Source organism: Lepidochelys kempii, chromosome 7, assembly GCF_965140285.1.
Source record: "Lepidochelys kempii isolate rLepKem1 chromosome 7, rLepKem1.hap1, whole genome shotgun sequence".
Classification (NCBI taxonomy): Eukaryota; Metazoa; Chordata; order Testudines; family Cheloniidae; genus Lepidochelys; species Lepidochelys kempii.
The window spans coordinates 46,984,146-46,999,825 of NC_136386.1; the positions used below are offsets into that span (position 1 = coordinate 46,984,146).

General features: G+C 48.1%; 1 protein-coding gene across 1 annotated transcript in view; it reads right to left on the reverse strand.

The window, feature by feature from the left end:
- Positions 1 to 13,633, reverse strand: part of DNAH1 (dynein axonemal heavy chain 1) — a 141,332-nt gene extending 127,699 nt beyond the window's left edge. The window contains exon 1 of the mRNA XM_073352527.1: positions 13,609 to 13,633. The gene's annotated coding sequence lies outside the window, so the exon portion shown is untranslated. The remainder of the gene's footprint in view (positions 1 to 13,608) is intronic.
- Between the last annotated feature and the right edge of the window lie 2,047 nt (positions 13,634 to 15,680).

Genomic DNA, 15,680 nt, shown 5'->3' on the forward strand with positions numbered 1-15,680 from the left:
TGGATCCTGCTTGGGGGTTCCATATTTCATATCAGACTCTAGCTAGTAGACATTTAATAAATCAGATGCTCACTCCACAGCCTGCCTTTTCTTCCACATCCACAGCCTCTGGGCTGGTTTAAATGGAAGAGGTTCTCAGATACTCTACCTCTCAGCCTCCTAACTGAGGCAAATGAGGGGCAGGGGGTCCAAAGGTATACTCTACCTCCCTCAACCTCTGCTTTTTGGATCCTCTTCCTCAAGAGTTGCCTCTGCTGCTGCTCACAGCTATCGCAGGCAGCTGCAATGTGAAACTGACATTATTCTGGACAACTTCCTTGCTTCCAAAAGAGTTCTGAATGCTATCAGTGAAACTGCCCCTAGTCTTGTTAATTTCATTCTACTGCTGCTGCAGCGTTCTCAGTGAAGCCATCTCTATGCAGACTCAGCAGGTTATACACACTTCATATTTAGAAGATGATTTTATTTGGAACCACAAGGGCTGGAAAACTTTTCTTTGAGGAGAAGATTTTCAAAGGCACAAATGGGAGTTAAACACAAAATTCTCATTGAAAGTCAAAATCTTCTGAAAGCATCAGTTATGCAGAAGTTGATGATACAGCCTCCACACACATGTGCACACTCACACTTCCCAGATATTTGCCAAAGAAAGTTTCCCCACACACCACTAGCAAATGGATAGCTGGCTTTGTCAAGTCCTAAACCATTTTACTACAATAAGCATTTTAACACATCTTTCCAGCAGTTCACTACTCATTATCTAGTCAAAGGAAACAAAGTTTCCAGGTGTGAAATGATATGTGGCTTTGTTTTTATATATATATACACACAGAGAGAGATAGATATAGATGCACACACATACACACACGCACATATGTACAGATATAGATACACACACTGTCATAAATATAAAGGGAAGGCTAACCACCTCCTGGCCAGAGGAAAAACCCTTTCACCTGTAAAGGGTTAAGAAGCTGAAGATAACCTCTCTGGCACCTGACCAAAATGACCAATGAGGAGACAAGATACTTTCAAAGCTGGAGCAGGTGGGAAACAAAGGGTTCTCTCTGTCTGTGTGTTTTTCTTTTGCTGGGACCAGAGCAGGAATGCAGGTCAGAACTCCTGTAAAGGGTTAATAAGCAATCTAGTTAGATATGCGTTAGATTCTGTTTTCTTTAAATGGCTGGTAAAATAAGTTGTGCTGAATGGAATGTATATTCCGGTTTTTGTGTCTTTTTGTAACTTAAGGTTTTGCCTAGAGGGATTCTCTATGTTTTAATCTGATTACCCTGTAAGGTATTTACCATCCTGATTTTACAGAGGTGATTCTTTTACTTCAATTAAAATTCTTCTTTTAAGAACCTGATTGCTTTTTTCCTTGTTCTTAAGATCCAAGGGTTTGGGTCTGTGTTCACCTATGCAAATTGGTGAGGATTTTTATCAAGCCTTCCCCAGGAAAGGGGGTGTAGGGCTTGGGGGGATTTTGGGGGGAAAGACATTTCCAAGGGGGCTCTTTCCCAGTTATATTTGTTAGATGCTTGGTGGTGGCAGCAATAAAGTCCAGGGACAAAAGGAAAAATAGTTTGTACCTTGGGGAAGTTTTAACCTAAGCTGGTAAAAATAAGCTTAAGGGGTTTTTTATGCAGGTCCCCACACCTGTACCCTAGAGTTCAGAGTGGGGAAGGAACCTTGACACACATTGGTATAGATATATCTGTGTGTGTATATATCTTTATCTGTATATGTGTGTGTGTGTGTATCTACATCTATCTATATCTATAACTGTGTTTGTGTATATGTGTATCTATTTCTATATGTGTGTATGTATGTGTGTGTGTATGTGTATATCTGTGTGTGTATAGATCTATATCTACATTTGTGTGTGTATATCTACATATCTATATGTATATCTCTGTGTGTGTATCTATATCTCTGTGTGTGTGTGTGTATATGTATGTGTGGGTATATATATATAATCATAGAATACTAGGGTTGGAAGAGACCTCAGGAGGTCATCTAGTCCAGTGCTACTCAAAGTGGTGGTCCACAGATCGGTGCCGGTCCGCGAGCCAACAGCTGCCGGTCTGTGCGCACATTGGAAAAAAAAATTGCCAGTCCCCTACATCAGATAGCTTGAGAAGCACTGATCTACTCCAATCCCCTGCTAAAAGCAAGACCAACACCAACTAAATCATCCCATCCAGGGCTTTCTCAAGCCGGGCCTTAAATCCCTTTAAGGATGGAGACTCCACCACCTCCCTAGGTAACCCATTCCAGTGCTCCACCACCCTCCCAGTGAAATAGTGTTTCCTAATATCCAACCTAGACCTCCCCCACTGCAACTTGAGAGCATTGCTCCTTGTTCTGTCATCTGCCACCACTGAGAACAGCTGAGTTTCATCCTCTTTGGAACCCCCCTTAAGGTAGTTGAAGGCTGCTATCAAATCCCCCCTCACTCTTCTCTTCTGCAGACTAAACAAATCCAGTTCCCTCAGCCTCTCCCCTAAGTCCCATGTCCCAGCCCCTGATCATTCTCGTTTCCCTCTGCTGGACTCTCTCAATTTGTCCACATCCCATCTGTACTGGGGGTCCCCAAACTGGATGCAATACTCCAGATGTGGCCTCACCAGTGCCGAATAGAGGGGAATAATCACTTTCCTCGATCTGCTGGCAATGCTCCTACTAATGTAGCCCAATATGCCATTAGCCTTCTTAGCAACAAGGGCACACTGCTGACTCATATCCAGCTTCTCGTCCACTGTAATCCCCAGTCCTTTTTCTGCAGAACAGCTGCTTAGCAGGTCTCTGCACATGTCCTTGTTGAACCTTATCAGATTTCTTTTGGCCCAATCCTCCAATTTGTCTAGGTCACTCTGGACACTATGCCTACCCTCCAGCGTATCTACCTCTCCCCACAACATAGTGCCATCCGTGAACTTGCTGAGGGTGCAATCTATCCCATCGTCCAGATCATTAATAAAGATGTTGAATAAAACCAGCCCCAGGACCAACCTCTGAGGCGCTCCACTTGATACCGACTGCCAACTAGACATCGAGCCATTGAAAGCTACCCGTTAAGCCTGATAATTTAGCCAGCTTTCTATCCACCTTATACTACATTCATCCAATCCATACTTTTTTAACTTGCTGGCAAAAATACTGTGGGAGACCATAGAATCATAGAATCATCATAGAATCATAGAATATCAGGGTTGGAAGGGACCCCAGAAGGTCATCTAGTCCAACCCCCTGCTCGAAGCAGGACCAATTCCCAGTTAAATCATCCCAGCCAGGGCTTTGTCAAGCCTGACCTTAAAAACCTCTAAGGAAGGAGATTCTACCACCTCCCTAGGTAACGCATTCCAGTGTTTCACCCCCCTCTTAGTGAAATAGTGTTTCCTAATATCCAATCTAAACCTCCCCCACTGCAACTTGAGACCATTACTCCTCGTTCTGTCATCTGCTACCATTGAGAACAGTCTAGAGCCATCCTCTTTGGAACCCCCTTTCAGGTAGTTGAAAGCAGCTATCAAATCCCCCCTCATTCTTCTCTTCTGCAGGCTAAACAATCCCAGCTCCCTCAGCCTCTCCTCATAACTCATGTGTTCCAGTCCCCTAATCATTTTTGTTGCCCTTCGCTGGACTCTCTCCAATTTATCCACATCCTTCTTGAAGTGTGGGGCCCAAAACTGGACACAGTACTCCAGATGAGGCCTCACCAATGTCGAATAGAGGAGAACAATCACGTCCCTCGATCTGCTCGCTATGCCCCTACTTATACATCCCAAAATGCCATTGGCCTTCTTGGCAACAAGGGCACACTGCTGACTCATATCCAGCTTCTTGTCCACTATCATCCCTAAGTCCTTTTCCGCAGAACTGCTGCCTAGCCATTCGGTCCCTAGTCTGTAGCTGTGCATTGGGTTCTTCCGTCCTAAGTGCAGGACCCTGCACTTATCCTTATTGAACCTCATCAGATTTCTTTTGGCCCAATCCTCCAATTTGTCTAGGTCCTTCTGTATCCTATCCCTCCCCTCCAGCGTATCTACCACTCCTCCCAGTTTAGTATCATCTGCAAATTTGCTGAGAGTGCAATCCACACCATCCTCCAGATCATTTATGAAGATATTGAACAAAACCGGCCCCAGGACCGACCCTTGGGGCACTCCACTTGATACCGGCTGCCAACTAGACATGGAGCCATTGATCACTACCCATTGAGCCCGAAAATCTAGCCAGCTTTCTACCCACCTTATAGTGCATTCATCCAGCCCATACTTCCTTAACTTGCTGACAAGAATACTGTGGGAGACCGTGTCAAAAGCTTTGCTAAAGTCAAGAAACAATACAGCCACTGCTTTCCCTTCATCCACAGAACCAGTAATCTCATCATAAAAGGCGATCAGATTAGTCAGGCATGACCTTCCCTTGGTGAATCCATGCTGGCTGTTCCTGATCACTTTCCTCTCATGCAAGTGCTTCAGGATTGATTCTTTGAGGACCTGCTCCATGATTTTTCCAGGGACTGAGGTGAGGCTGACTGGCCTGTAGTTCCCAGGATCCTCCTTCTTCCCTTTTTTAAAGATTGGCACTACATTAGCCTTTTTCCAGTCATCCGGGACTTCCCCCGTTCGCCACGAGTTTTCAAAGATAATGGCCAATGGCTCTGCAATCACAGCCGCCAATTCCTTCAGCACTCTCGGATGCAACTCGTCCGGCCCCATGGACTTGTGCACGTCCAGCTTTTCTAAATAGTCCCTAACCACCTCTCTCTCCACAGAGGGCTGGCCATCTCTTCCCCATTTTGTGATGCCCAGCGCAGCAGTCTGGGAGCTGACCTTGTTAGTGAAAACAGAGGCAAAAAAAGCATTGAGTACATTAGCTTTTTCCACATCCTCTGTCACTAGGTTGCCTCCCTCATTCAGTAAGGGGCCCACACTTTCCTTAGCTTTCTTCTTGTTGCCAACATACCTGAAGAAACCCTTCTTGTTACTCTTGACATCTCTGGCTAGCTGCAGCTCCAGGTGCGATTTGGCCCTCCTGATATCATTCCTACATGCCCGAGCAATATTTTTATACTCTTCCCTGGTCATATGTCCAACCTTCCACTTCTTGTAAGCTTCTTTTTTATGTTTAAGATCCGCTAGGATTTCACCATTAAGCCAAGCTGGTCGCCTGCCATATTTACTATTCTTTCGACTCATCGGGATGGTTTGTCCCTGTAACCTCAACAGGGATTCCTTGAAATACAGCCAGCTCTCCTGGACTCCTTTCCCCTTCAAGTTAGTCCCCCAGGGGATCCTGGCCATCCGTTCCCTGAGGGAGTCGAAGTCTGCTTTCCTGAAGTCCAGGGTCCGTATCCTGCTGCTTACCATTCTTCCCTGCGTCAGGATCCTGAACTCAACCAACTCATGGTCACTGCCTCCCAGATTCCCATCCACTTTTGCTTCCCCCACTAATTCTACCCGGTTTGTGAGCAGCAGGTCAAGAAAAGCGCCCCCCCTAGTTGGCTCCTCTAGCACTTGCGCCAGGAAATTGTACCCTACGCTTTCCAAAAACTTCCTGGATTGTCTATGCACCGCTGTATTGCTCTCCCAGCAGATATCAGGAAAATTAAAGTCACCCATGAGAATCAGGGCATGCGATCTAGTAGCTTCCGTGAGCTGCCGGAAGAAAGCCTCATCCACCTCATCCCCCTGGTCCGGTGGTCTATAGCAGACTCCCACCACTACATCACTCTTGTTGCACACACTTCTAAACTTAATCCAGAGACACTCAGGTTTTTCTGCAGTTTCGTACCGGAGCTCTGAGCAGTCATACTGCTCCCTTACATACAGTGCTACTCCCCCACCTTTTCTGCCCTGCCTGTCCTTCCTGAACAGTTTATAACCATCCATGACAGTACTCCAGTCATGTGAGTTATCCCACCAAGTCTCTGTTATTCTGATCACGTCATAGTTCCTTGACATCACCAGGACCTCCAGTTCTCCCAGCTTGTTTCCAAGGCTTTGTGCATTTGTATATAAGCACTTGAGATAACCTGTTGATCGCCCCTCATTCCCAGTATGAGGCAGGAGCCCTCCCCTCACAGACATTCCTGCCTGTGCTTCCTCCCGGTATCCCGCTTTCCCACTTACCTCAGGGCTTTGGTCTCCTTCCCCCGGTGAACCTAGTTTAAAGCCCTCCTCACTAGGTTAGCCAGCCTGCTGGCAAAGATGCTCTTCCCTCTCTTCGTAAGATGGAGCCCGTCTCTGCCCAGCACTCCTCCTTCATGGAACACCATCCCATGGTCAAAGAATCCAAAGCCTTCTCTCCGACACCACCTGCATAGCCATTCGTTGACTTCCACGATTCGACGGTCCCTACCTAGGCCTTTTCCTTCCACGGGGAGGATGGACGAGAACACCACTTGCGCCTCCAACTCCTTTATCCTTCTTCCTAGAGCCACATAGTCCGCAGTGATCCGCTCAAGGTCATTCTTGGCAGTATCATTGGTGCCCATGTGGAGAAGCAGGAAGGGGTAGCGATCCGAGGGCTTGATGAGTCTCGGCAGTCTCTCCGTCAGATCGCGAATCTTAGCCCCTGGCAAGCAGCAGACTTCTCGGTTTTCCCGGTCAGGGCGGCAGATAGATGACTCAGTCCTCCGGAGGAGAGAGTCCCCGACCACCACCACCCGCCTTCTCCTCTTGGGAGTGGTGGTCATGGAACTCCCAAACTCAGGACATAGCATCTCATGCCTTCCAACCAGCGGAGTCTCCTTCTGCTTTCTCGCCCCAGACATATCATCTGGTCCACTCTCCGCAACGATACCTGTGGAGAGAACATGAAAGTGGTTAGTTACCTGTGTCTGTGTTAGTGGAACCCGGACATTCCGCTTACCTCTTCTGGAGGTCACATGTTGCCAAGCTTCTTCACTGGCCTCTTGGCTCCTCTGTGCAACCTGCTCTATATCTGTAGAGCTTTGTGCCCCTAGAAGCCTATCCTGAAATATCAAAAGCTTTGCTAAAGTCAAGATATATCACGTCCACCGCCTTCCCCATATCCACAGAGCCAGTTATCTCCTCATAGAATGCAATCAGGTTGGTCAGGCATGACTTGTCCTTGGTGAATCCATGTTGACTATTCCTGACGACCTTCCTCTCCTTGAAGTGCTTCAATATGGTTTCCTTGAGGACCTGCTCCATGATTTTTCCAGGGACTGAGATGAGACTGACCGGTCTGTAGTTCCCCGGGTTCTCCTTCTTCCCTTCTTTAAAGATGGGCACTATATTTGTCTTTTTGCAATCATCCAGGACTTCCCCCGATCGCCACAAGTTTTCAAAGATAATGGTCAATGGCTCTGCAATCACATCAGCCAATTCCCTCTGCACCCTTGGATGCATTAGATCTGGACCCATGGACTTGCGCATGTCCAGCTTTTCTAAATAGTTGTTAACCTGTTCTTTCACCACTGATGGCTGCTCACCTCCTCCCCATAGTGTGTTGCCCACGACAGCAGTGTGGGAGCTGACCTTGTCTGTGAAGACTGAGGCAAAAAAAAGCATGGAGTTCTTCAGCTTTTTCCACATCATCTGTCACTAGGTTGCCTCTCCCATTCATTAAGGGTCCCACACTTTCCCTGATCTTTTTCTTGTTGCTAACGTACCCGTAGAAACCCTTCTTGTTACCCTTCACATCCCTTGCTAGCTGCAACTCCAGTTGTATTTTACTCCTCCCTAGTCATCTGACCAAGTTTCCACTCCTTGTAAGCTTCCTTTTTATGTTTAAACTCACTAAAGACTTCACTGTTAAGCCATGCTGGTCGCCTGCCATATATGCTATTCTCTCTGCACATCAGGATGGTTTGTTCCTGCACTCTCAATAAGGCTTCTTTAAAATACACCCAGCTTTCCTGGACTCCTTTTCCCCACATATTAGCCTCCCAGGGGAACCTGCCCATAAGTTCCCTAAGGGAGTCAAAGTCTGCTTTACTGAAATTCAGGGTCTGTATTTTGCTACTCTTCTTTCTTCCTTTTGTGGGGATCCTGAACTCAATCATCTCATGGTCACTGCTACGCAGGTGGCCCCCCAGTTCTACTTCCCCTATCAATTCTTCCCTGTTTGTAAGCAGCAGGTCAAGAGGAGAACAGCCCCAGGTTGGTTCCTCCAGTAGTTGGACCAGGAAGTTGTCCCCAACACTCTCAAAAACCTATCTATCTATATCTGTGTCTGTGTGTGTATCTATTGTGACAGACCCAGACCAGTGGGATACAGGAGTCTGGTCCTATTGGGATCCAGGATGTGGGCGGGCAGAGCTCGTCCACTACAAAAGGATTCCCCCCGCAGCCTAAGGGGGAGATCCACAGGGCCTGGAGAGCCAACTAATTACAGGGGACAACTAATGAAAAACAGGGACGGGAGTGCGGTCAAAGGGTCAAACGAAGGGAACCGGACGGGGACACCGAGCAGAGAACCCCGGACAGCGCCCACCGCTCCTCAAAGGCGGCAAGGGAGTCGGTGGACGCCGCCCAGAGGAACTCCGCTCGGAGGCGTGAACGGACAGAGGATCGGAAATAGGCCCCGCAGTCGCAGGAGACTCCATCGGCCAACCTCCTCACCCTGGTTTTATAGATGGCCGCTTTAGCCTACAGGAGTCTGGTCCTATTGGGATCCAGGACGTGGGCGGGCAGAGCTCGTCCACTACAAAAGGATCCCCCCCCAGCCTAAGGGGGAGATCCACAGGGCCTGGAGAGCCAACTAATTACGGGGGACAACTAATGAAAAACAGGGATGGGAGTGCGGTCAAAGGGTCAAACGAAGGGAACCGGACGGGGACACCGAGCAGAGAACCCCGGACAGCGCCCACCGCTCCTCGAAGGCGTCAAGGGAGTCGGTGGACGCCGCCCAGAGGAACTCCGCTCGGAGGCGTGAACGGACAGAGGATCGGAAATAGGCCCCGCAGTCGCAGGAGACTCCATCGGCCAACCTCCTCACCCTGGTTTTATAGATGGCCGCTTTAGCCTACAGGAGTCTGGTCCTATTGGGATCCAGGAAGTGGGCGGGCGGAGCTCGTCCACTACGAAAGGAGCCCCCCCCAGCCTAAGGGGGAGATCCACAGGGCCTGGAGAGCCAACTAATTACGGGGGACAACTAATGAAAAACAGGGACGGGAGTGCGGTCAAAGGGTCAAACGAAGGGAACCGGACGGGGACACCGAGCAGAGAACCCCGGACAGCGCCCACCGCTCCTCAAAGGCGTCAAGGGAGTCGGTGGACGCCGCCCAGAGGAACTCCGCTCGGAGGCGTGAACGGACAGAGGATCGGAAATAGGCCCCGCAGTCGCAGGAGACTCCATCGGCCAACCTCCTCACCCTGGTTTTATAGATGGCCGCTTTAGCCTACAGGAGTCTGGTCCTATTGGGAATCCAGGACGTGGGCGGGCAGAGCTCGTCCACTACAAAAGGATCCCCCCACAGCCTAAGGGGGAGATCCACAGGGCCTGGAGAACCAACTAATTACGGGGGACAACTGATGAAAAACAGGGACGGGAGTGCGGTCAAAGGGTCAAACGAAGGGAACCGGACGGGGACACCGAGCAGAGAACCCCGGACAGCGCCCACCGCTCCTCAAAGGCGTCAAGGGAGTCGGTGGACGCCGCCCAGAGGAACTCCGCTCGGAGGCGTGAACGGACAGAGGATCGGAAATAGGCCCCGCAGTCGCAGGAGACTCCATCGGCCAACCTCCTCACCCTGGTTTTATAGATGGCCGCTTTAGCCTACAGGAGTCTGGTCGAAGGCAAATATATTGGCCACCGGATGAACTGTTTTCTGTTCCCTGAGTGACCAGAGCAGGGGCTGCCCTCCAGCAATAAGGAACCTGCCAGAACCAATTAAGACAGGCAAGCTAATCAAGACAACTGGAGTCAATTAAGAACTTTCTAGATTCAATTATGGCAGGCAGGCTAATCAGGACACCTGGTTTAAAAAGGCATCAGTTAGTAGGGGGGGGTGTCAGGAGCAGGGAGTGAGAAGGCGTGAAGAGTTCAAGCGTGATCAGGCTTCGGGAGGAAGATCCTGCAGTGAGGATAAAGAAGGTGCTGGGGGGAAGGCAATGGGGAAGTAGCCCAGGGAGTTGTAGTTGTCACACAGCTGATACAGGAAACATTGTGGACAGCTGCTATCCACAGGGCCCTGGGCTGGAACCCGGTGTAGAGGGTGGGCTTGGGTTCCCCTCCATCCCCCCAACTCTTGATTGGACACAGGAGGAGTTGACCTGGTCTGTGAGAAACACCAGAAGGGAAGGCCTAAATTGGAAAGGGATCTGCCCTGTCCCTGACCCACTAGGTGGGACACAGAGTCTGCGGGGATTGTTCTCCTTTTCTCCCATGCTGGCCAGTGATGAGGCTAACTGAGTGAACGGCAGATCTGAGCCACGAAAGTGGACAAACGGAGGGCTGCTGTGAACCTCTTAGGTGAGAAAATCTGCCAATATGCACAGGACCCTCTGTGTAATCTCTCTCCCTCTTGCTCACTGTATATATGTGCGTGCGTGTATCTCTCTGTGTGTCTACATAAGATGGAGAATATCTTATTGCCCTTATATAAATCCATGGTACACCCACATCTTGAATACTGTGTACAGATGTGGTCTCCTCATATCAAAAGAGATATACTAGCATTAGAAAAGGTTCAGAAAAGGGCAACTAAAATGATTAGGGGTTTGGAACGGGTCCCATGTGAGGGGAGATTAAAGAGGCTAGGACTTTTCAGCTTGGAAAAGAGGAGATTAAGCGGGGATATGATAGAGGTATATAAAATCATGAGTGGTGTGAAGAAGTAAAAGTTATTTACTTGTTCCCATAATATAAGAACTAGAGGCCACCAAATTAAATTAATGGGCAGCAGGTTTAAAACAAATAAAAGGAAGTTCTTCCTCACACAGTCAACCTGTGGAACTCCTTGCCTGAGGAGGTTGTGAAGGCTAGGACTATAACAGGGTTTAAAAGAGAACTGGATAAATTCATGGAGGTTAAGTCCATTAATGGCTATTAGCCAGGATGGGTAAGGAATGGTGTCCCTAGCCTCTGTTTTTTTGTCAGAAGGTAGAGATGGACGACAGGAGAGAGATCACTTGATCATTACCTGTTAGGTTCACTCCCTCTGGGGCACCTGGCATTGGCCACTGTCGGTAGACAGGATACTGGACTGGATGGACCATTCTTATGTTCTATCATATATATATATATATATATGTGTGTGTGTGTGTATAAATTTTTATTAGGGCTGTCTAGTGATTAAAAATTAATCATGCTATTAAACAATAGAATACAATATAAACATATTGCTATATCTGTATATCTATCTCTATATATACAGATATCTATATCTAACCGTATTAAGCAGAAGTGGTTAAATGGGACTATGCAAAATGAGATCACATTATAATGGAACTGCTGACACAACATTAGCTACAGTGTGTATGGCAGGATAGCAAAACTATAATTACAGTTTCTCAGTAAATCCAGTTTTTACATATCCAAGAAGTCACACTCCCACACACTTTTCTCAGAGTGGTATGAGCTTTTGATCTCTTTCCTCTTCTTTGATTCTTTGATCCATGGTTTCAGTCAAACCAACTAAGAAAACCATCATTTTATTAAAAAAATGAGGTTCAAAAATGCTTCAGTGGTTGTAACAGACAAAAGTACTTTTAAAAAAAAATCCCAACAACAAAAAGTTAAAAGGGCAAAATCAGAATGAAAGATAGGTAGAAAACTAACACGGTATTCATCTTTCTCAAAACAATCTATGTATGCATTCCTAATGCCCCAGTCACCACAGTTTCTAGACAATAAATACATGGGACTTGTTTCTTGCCTTAATATAAGCTATAAAACAGGAGTTCAATATAGTGATAAGCAACCTACATATGCCTTTATACTTAAATCTACTTGAATCTTGTCCCTTCCAAAAACAGAGTTAAAAATAGTTTCAAGTACTACACCATCCTCTGTCCCCCTGACAATGGTGGTGGTTTTACAATCGCATTTTCCTGATTTGTTTTTGTTTTAAATGTATTTTCCCTCTGGGTTGTTAAAGGAAAGACCCACACAAACAACAAAGGACATTGACTACCCAGGGGAAACAGTGAAACTGACTATAAACAGTGTTGCCAAAATTCACAAAGAAATCAAACAAAGAATAGAGAAAATAGTTGGTTAATTTGCTTTAGTTATATCAGCCTTGGGTGTTCCTTGTAACAAAAGTGCAATCCCTTCACTCCATCGCCTAGTTGTTTACAAATACTGCAAAACCAATTAAAATATAATACTAAGGATTAAGGACCTGATCCAGTGCCTTTAACTTCAACAAACATTCGATTGGGCCCTAACACATCATAACACATACGACATCAAGAATACCAAAAAAAAAAAAAAAAGGGTCAAATGGCCATCATTACCGAAAGGGGTTTCATGACTGGGCAGAGACTGGGAAAAACACCCTTCTCTGGAAACTGAATGTTTCTAGTGGCTGTTTGAATGTGGAGAGGGATGGACAGCTGGGGGGGTGGGCAGATAGGAGTCCTCTAGAAGTATCCAGGAATGATAGGGTGGGGGATTCGACTCCCATATCTAGTGGCAGCCGGGGTGATGTGGCTCTGATTCCTACAGCTAGCAGCATCTGGAGGTGGGCTGCCTCTGAGTCCCACGCTTGGCCAAAAGGCAACAAGAAGAAGTTGTGAACGAATTTTAACCCTTTTCAGGAATGACAAATAATTCATCGACCTTTTCAAACTCTGACCCGCTTCCTCCAACACTAGGGCCACCTTAGCAACACCTAGGTCCACGGCGTGGGCATGCAACCCCTATTGTGGGATGCCCCAACTCCTCTTGGGGGCCACGGTTTGCCAGGAGGCCATGGGCAGCAAAACAGGGCAGACCATGGCTCCTGCCACCTGTACAGCAGAGCATGGCCCCGAACAAACAGTGACCTGCCTAATCTACCTGGGCCAAGACGGTGCTGTGGGTAGGGTTGCCAACCCTCCAGGACTGTCCTGGAGTTTCCAGGAATTAAAAGATTGTCATGTGATGAACCCTCCGGGAATATGGCCAATCAAAGTTGGCACCCCTAACTGTGGGGCGCGCAAGCCAGCCTGCCCCTTTTGAGGGGCATGAGCAGCGCCCATAGCAATTCTCAGGAAGGGTCTTGTGCCCAGGGCTGGTGCAACCACTAGGTGAACTAGGCAGGGGGGCTGTGCACCCTCCAGGGGAGTTCAGGGGACAGGGAGGGGGGAACCTGGTCTGGGGAGCAGCCCCTGGGCGCAGCTGGCCCTGGGGTCTAAAAAGGCTCGTTGGGATTTGCCCCTCAATGAACCAATGTGCGGGGGGAGGGGCGGGCGCAAGGTGGAAGTTTCACCTGGGGCGCAAAATAGCCTGGCACTGGCCCTGCTTGTGCCTAGGCCTGGGGTGCCCCTTGGGGTGCCCCTTATGGGGGGCAGGAACATTGCATGCTGGGACCTCTGCCAGGCCGTGTTAAGGCGGTGCCCCCACCCCCGGGCCGAACCATGGGCTGTCCTCCGGGCCTCCCCACCCCCCGACCCTTAGGCCAGCCAGGGGTCAGAGAGTACGCACCAGCCTGCCCAGCTTCCCCCTCCCGTGCTGTGGAATGGCCTCGTCGTCAAGCATCAGACGCCTGAGCCTGTTGCTAGGGGACAAAACCATTCCAGCAGGGAGGGGGGGTTCAACCCCTCCGCCTGTGAAATATTAACAGCCCTAAATTCAGTGGTTCGTTCCTACAAGGGCTACTTCTGCCCCCACAGCTCAGACGTCCCCGAGTCTGTATGGCGTTTGAATGTGCATTGCGCCCTCCCCGCCTGTAGTGAATTTGGTTGCGTCCAAGCAGAGCCCTGAAGGGGAGGAGAAGAGTGGAAGACGAAGAGAGTGCAACGTAGCTACAGGCTAGAACGTCCCATGCGAACCCGGAAGTTGGCCTCTCTTGCCGCTAGGGAGGCTACTCGGTGGTCAGGGCAGCAGCCTACTGGTCCGTGAGGCAGGGAAGGGTACTTAGTGCACCCAGCAGCTGTAGTGTCTAGGGGTTGGGTTAGGAGATTCTCACAGCTTTCATAGTGTCCCCTCGAGGCTACCTGTGGGCCATCTCCTTGGGGCTGGTACAAACTGGCACTCTGGAGGTCTGGGTTCCAGTCCTTGTGCTGGTGCAAGGTGACTCTGGGAATGGGGTTAATGCATACCCCACTGTCTGGTTTCTTTGTATAGACTGTAAGCTAGGTGGGGCAGGGGCTGTCTCTCAGTAGCAGTTTGGGCACTGCCTAGCACAATGGGGGCTTGCTCATACAGGAGCCTCTAGGAACTACTGGTTTCAGAGTAGCAGCCATGTTAGTCTGTATTCACAAAAAGAAAAGGAGGACTTGTGGCACCTTAGAGACTAACAAATTTATTTGAGCATAAGCTTTCATAGCTGTAGCTCACGAAAGTTTATGCTCAAATAAATTTGTTAGTCTCTAAGGTGCCACAAGTACTCCTTTTCTTTCTAGGAACTACTGTAACACAAGTAATGAAGAAAAGCTGTTATTGATTCAGGTCACGTTGTTGCCCATCCAGCCAGCTATTTTGAGGGTGGGGGAGAATCTAAGCTAGGTGGCAGAGCAGGGAGGGGAAGAAATCTTTAAATAAGCAAACACTAGATGCCTTTCCGAAAGCTACGCTCTTGCTCAGCCACAAGTTATGGGTTTGATGCAGGAATTGCTGGGTGAAATTTTCTAACCTGTGTTACGAGTGCACTAGATAATCATAAAGGCTTCTTCTAGGCTTAAAAATCTAGGAAGGAAGAAACACCGTGGAGGCAGGTTGATTTTTTTTTTTTAAGTGGGGCTGCTTGAACTTGATCAGGGGATTGGAAATTTAGCATATAACTAAACACTGAAATGGAGTCATGGGCAAAGAGCAGTTGAAGCAGCAAAAGTGTGTGATTAATTTATCTCTGGGTTGTGCCCTTTATTGCCTAGAATCCATCTCCTCCAATTTATATTACTTCTGTAATAGGTTCACCTCTGCAATACAATTGTGTAGGCTTTAAACAGGTATAAGTTTTATAACTGTAATGCATGGAACATGCCAGCCATTATGATTTATGCTATAATAGTGTTGAAAGGCTCCAAGGAGGATCAGAGCCCCAGTGTGCTAGGAGCTGTACCCACTCATAGAAAGATATGGCCACTTCCCCAAAGAACTTGCACTCTAAAAAGGGCAGAAAGTGATATAACACGTAAACAAGTTGTTAGGATGAAAATTGTTACCTCTTTTGTTCATTCCATGGATTTTGGGGATGGGGAATATGGGGGAGGACAGAAGGGAAATGGGGTAAAAAAATGGGAGAGGAGAGAAGGGAAGGGAATGATGGAAGAGTAGACAGGAACATGCAGAAAGAAAGATATGAGGTTGGATCAAAGTCCATCATGTAGAGGAGATGATGTGTAGATGGCTGGAGGCAGAAGATCTGAACGTTGCTCCTGGTGCTAGAGCCTTTCACTATGCTGTAGTAGAAATGCTTTCACCCCCACCCACCCCTATTAGTTTTGGCCATGAGGGCAGTTGATGCTGATGGCATGTGCAACTTGCTACCATGCAATTCAGCTACTTAGAGACTTGTACCTGGAATTTAAGTGACAGGTGCCATAATATACAGC